Raw genomic sequence first — 5,486 nt, 5'->3', positions numbered from 1 at the left:
CTGAGAATCGGAACCCAAACTCCAGCACGACAGGAAATCTTCACAAGTTAACTTTCAGACAGGAAAGAAGTCAGACAGATCTGAGTGGGATCCTGGTCTGGACATCCCCTCAAGCATTCAGTGCCTTAGTCCTCTCATCTGTAAGATGGGGATTCCCTCATTCCTTCAACGAGTGTTTACTGGGTGTCCACTCGTGCAGGGCCAAACAGTAAGCGACACACATGCAGACCCCAGACAAAAGGCAAACAGTAAATAAAATCATCACAAGACACGAGAAACGGGCTGGGAGAGTGCAAGAGGGAGGTCAGCAGGGCCCCCAGAAGACTGGGCAGCAGAAAGGAATTCCTCAGCATTTGTAAAGCTGGCAGCTGGAGTACAGGTTCACCAGGGGCAGCCTCCAGAGGTTTCCGTGGGGTGGACCCCAGATCCTATTGGGTCACACCCTGGAGGGGAATCCCCTTTGCCAGCCACACTGAGAACCCCGGGGGGGGGTCACGGCAGACATGCCACCACCGCCCTCCCAAGGCTCAGAAGGGCCACCTCAGCCCCCAGTGGTTTGTCAATAACACACCACCTCACCTCTCAAGGGGTCTCCTCCCGGCTGGGCTCGCAGCAGCAGGGCAGAGATGGTGACTGGCAGGAATGGTGACTGCCCAGATGTGCTGACCGCCCTGGCCTCGGAGCTGGAGGACAGCCCACGTGAGGCGGATGCCACAGGGCCCAGCTGGGCAGCTGACTTGGAATGGGACTGCACTGGGCTGCTTTGATGTCCCCAGGTCAGGGCACAGGGGGTCCACAAGAGCCTGCTGTGTTGCGTGTGCGCTAAGGGCAATGCAGTGAACTGCTGGGAACAGACGGTTCCTTCCATGTGGGTCTGGGACAAACCCGGGAATGAGTGTTTCATCATAGGCCGATCCTGGCAATTGTCCCAAGCTTCAAGTCCGCCTCAAGGCACCCCACTCATCCCGAGCCCCTCTGCTCACCTGGAACTGTTCACAATTGGACAACTGCTTCAACTCACCCATGGGGACATGGAGAGTGCCATCTTGCACTCACGTGCCAGGAATGACAACTTGTCATCGAGTACTGTTTCATCATTCAGTACCTCACTTAATCCTCACAACCCCGTAATTCTCTTTACATGTGGGGAAACTGAGGTGGTGTGGCTCAAGAACTCACCCAAATGAGCTGTTGACACAGCCTGTGAACCACCAGGCTCCATCTGGAGGCTCTGGGCACAGCAGTCATTGCAGCCTATGAGGGCTCCCCAGAGCTGCTGCCTGGGCACAGGGCAGTGGTCCAACACCCAGACTGGAGCCACATGTGGGCTCCATCAGGTCACCTAAGCCTCAATTTACTCATCTGGTACAGAGATACAAGTACCCACCCACTAGGGTCATAGGGATTCAGCACTCAAGAGTTTTCATCACAATATTCCTTACATAACAGAAGATACAGATTCACATAGGCTGGTAGCAGAAAGGGGTTTCATCCATCGTGATAGAAAGAAGGCAGCAGGAGTTCATCTGACCCTCTTGAACACAGTTTTCCAGGAGACACCACGTATACATGGGTACATGCACTCTGTAGGGGAAAACCAATGTCTCCCAGCTGGGCAGGAGACCACTCCACGTGACAGGATTCCAGCTGAGTGAGCACAGGGCTGCACATGAGGACCCAGGGCTTTCAGCTTACCGCCACATCCATCTGCCTTAACCATGGTCCGGTGTCCCTCATAGTTGCCAGAGGCTGCAGCAGGTTCAGGCTTACCTGTACATGACATTCAGGAGACCCTTTGGGAGACATCACCTGTGCCTGTCTGTACCTTTCCCTGCCCTCCCCCAAGCATTTATATCATCAGTTAAATGTTAAAATGTAAACAGGCCAGTTGTGGTGGCTCACGCCTGTAATCCCAGCACTTTGAGGCAGAGGTGAGAGGATCGTTTGAGTCCAGGTCAAGGCTGCGGTGAGCAGCCTTGCACTCCAACCTGGACAACAGAGACCTGGACTTAATAAGTTAATTAATTAAATATAAAGAGAAGTGGAGACCAAAGGAAGGCCCAAACTTTACCTGTATGATGACCACTTATGTACCTAATTGTACTCCACATCTTTTAAAATAAAATTTTAAAATCCAAATAAATAAAGAAGTAAAAAGGTGGGAGGACTTAGGACTTGTTTTGGTTGTAATCCTTAATTTGCTTTTTTTTTAAGATACCCTGTCCTACCCAGACCTTTGGATTTAGCATGTGTAGGCAGTCCTGGAATCTGTATTTTAAACGTCCCCCAAGTAAAGTCCCACCATGTTCAGGAAGTATCCCGGGCATAATCTGCTGGGTCACTCCTGGTGAGCCATGACTCATATGCCCTGGGGCCCGTGGGTACCAGCTTCCTCCTGCCAAGCCCAGAGGAGCACCCTGACCATGCTGAGACTTCCTCCAAGCCTGAGGGACTGAAGGTGGGGACAGGCAGCCCGGAGCAGGGGCCGAGTCCTCGGACAGCACCAGCTGTCCTCAGCCTCACGGCTGGCCACCTGCCCAGTGAACAATCTGGAAAGCAGCCAAAGCAACATTCCCGTGTGGAATGTACCAGAGGTCCCCGGACAGTGATTCTCTACTGTGAAGCATAAATAATCCTGGAGCTGGGGCCCCAAGTCTCATTCCATCTAGTTTTTCTAGGATACAGATACCCATGGCTGATTCTAATACTCAGGAAGGTCGAGTCCCGAAATTAGAGAGGAGAGAGTAGATAAGGAGAAACTGAGGCTGGCAGTGCAGGACCCAGAAGAGCTCTCAGACTCCGAGACTGGTATCTTATCCAGTCAGATGACAGCAGTGACAGCAACAGCTGACATCCCGTGCTCACCATGTACCAGTCACTGTCCCAGGCAAGCATCTCACCACAGGCCCAAGGCAGAGTCCAGTGGGAAAGCTGAGATTCTCCTCCACACCTCACTGACCCCAAAGCCACCACCATACCCTAGTTCTTGACAGGCTGAAGGCCCAGGAGAAGGAAAAGCAGGGAGCCTATACCTACTCTCTGCCAGGTGCCAACGTCCAGAGAGCCCAGGTTCTCAAACTGGTTGTGAAATATTGCAGTTGGTCACTTAACAGCATACTGGTTAGTGCATCAGTCAGAACTAAAAAGTAGAGTGTCACACACAGAAAGAACAGCTCTGACTTGCTTGTTATGCTGTGTGCACGTGTGTGCTCAGTCTTGATGGGAGAGGTACTCTTTACTACCAATCATGGCCTTAAATACCTAAGAAACCTTGAGATGAAGGGGTAAAGTTTCATACACCAAAAATAACTGCGTAAGCAAACCCAGTTCTATGCAACCTTTACATGAACCTGAAGCCCCAACAGCACATCAGAACCTCTAGGTAGTTACAAAGTTCTAGACATGCCTTGAAATTGACACACCCATGTGGTCTTGAGGTTCACCATGGGGAGAAGAGACTGGGAAGAAGGGATCGACCTCCTCCTACTGTGCTCAAGGACAGTTTGGTAAGTGATCCCCTCTCCCCCAGCAGTCCCAACCCTGAGGAATAGATATCAAAAGTCTGAGAATCTCACGCAAAGCTCGAAGTCACAGTGGCACCTACCTTGGTGGACTTGTAGAGGACATCTGAGTTATGAGTCCATGAGGAAATACAGCCGAGGCTACAGGGCCCCTAGTGCTGAACACAGCAGCTCAGGAAGCCAGTGGTGGCTGCCCCGAGCCCCCAGTACCTCCTTCCCAAGTCAGGCCACGAAGCTCTTCCCAGCCAGCTGAGTCCTTCCCACTGCCAAAGCTGGACAAAACCCTGTGCCTACAGAAGTTCTCAAAGGCAGTTCTGTAAGGTTCAGGGCCCTTGATACTTCCAGCAGCTCAGAGAACACACCCAACCAGGCCTAAATAGCCAAGGAAAGCATCAGCCCTCACCAGCAGCTGCACTTGTGCTGCATGGTCTGGCACCAAAGGCCTTCAGGGCACATGGCAGAGGCACTAGCCCCAATACCCCTGGGACTAAGGATTTGTGGCTCCTCGTCCGAGGATCAAGTACCAGTGAAGTGGACCATAAGGACTTGCTGACCTGTGGCTTCTCCTGGTAGGCACTCGACCTCAGTTTGGAAAAAAAATCTGACTCACATGCAAAGCCCTTGCCCCGAAAGCTAACAGCCGCTGCACAGCGCACACACACTTCCCTGTTTTTGCCACCTGTCCCCCTGGTTTAACTGCCCAAGGACATGGTGAAATCAGACCACCTTCAAGAATAGCACTTGCAACTTCTAGCCTCCCACAATAACTTATGCTATTCAAATACTTCCTGCAACATCAGTCCTTCAAGAACCACCAACCAACCAGCATATCTCATACTTAGGTTATTCTCCAAAACTATTCTGTTTTTACTTTGGGGAGGGTGTTGGAGGAGGCTGAGTCACAGGAGGCTCTACAGGAATGCATAAAAATGCACACATGCTCATTTTTCACAGGCATGTTGAAATAAACTATCAGCTGCATTCCAGAGCTCTAAGGGCTCCACGGACAGGAGCAGGACTAGAAATGGGGAAGTAAATGTGTCCAACTCCCAAGGAATTCAAGTCACCAACGTTTACATTTTTTTCTATTATACTTATTTCACAGGTGATGAAACAGAGCCCAAACAGACAAACTAACCTAGTTTCCCACACCTAGTAGTGGAGTCAGCATTTAAATCTGCATGCCACCAAGCAAAACAATCTTCCATCATATGAGGGGGCAAAAAGCAAATTAAAATCATGAGATCACTTCTGCCCACAAGAAGTACTGATACTCAACCCTAGCTAAGATGTAGGGGACAAGCACTCTCACGACCATTAATGGGAGCACTGACCAGGACCTACCAGGAGTCTATATATGAACTCCTGCCACCCAGCAACTTCATCTGCAGAAATTTATTCTAGAGAAACTAAAAAAGGGAAAAAAAAAATTAGCTGCTGGAGAAACTACAAAAGAAAAAAAAAAATCAGCCAGGCACACTGGCCCATGGTTGTAATCCCAGCAATTTAAGAGGATGGAGTCCAGAAGTGCGAGACCAGTCAGGGCAACACAGCAAGACCCCCGTTTACAAAACGTTTAAAAAATCAACTAGACATGGTGGCACATGCCTGTAGTCCCAGCTAAACTGAAGCAGGAGGATCATCTGAGCCCAGGAATTTGAGGGTACAGTGAGCTATGACTGTGCCACTGCACTCCAGCCTGGGCAGAGCGAGATCCTATCTCAAAAAAAAAAAAACCAGGCACAGTGGTTCACCTGTAATCCTAACACTTTGGGAGGCCAAGGCAAGAGGGTTGCTTGAGGCCAGGAGCTCAAGATCAGCCTGGGCAACACAGTGACAAAAAACCAAAAAGTTAGCCAGGCATGGTGGTATGCTTTGTAGTTCCAGAAGCATAGGAGGCTGAGGGTGGATCCCAGAAGTTCAAGGCTGCAAATCATGTCACTACACTCCAATGGGGGGGGGGGG

The sequence above is a fragment of the Carlito syrichta genome, unplaced genomic scaffold (assembly GCF_000164805.1).
Source record: "Carlito syrichta isolate Samal-C Ts95f unplaced genomic scaffold, Tarsius_syrichta-2.0.1 Scaffold304008, whole genome shotgun sequence".
In the NCBI taxonomy this organism is placed as follows: Eukaryota; Metazoa; Chordata; class Mammalia; order Primates; family Tarsiidae; genus Carlito; species Carlito syrichta.
The sequence above is the reverse complement of the archived record's forward strand: the minus strand, read 5'-3'. Positions refer to the sequence as shown.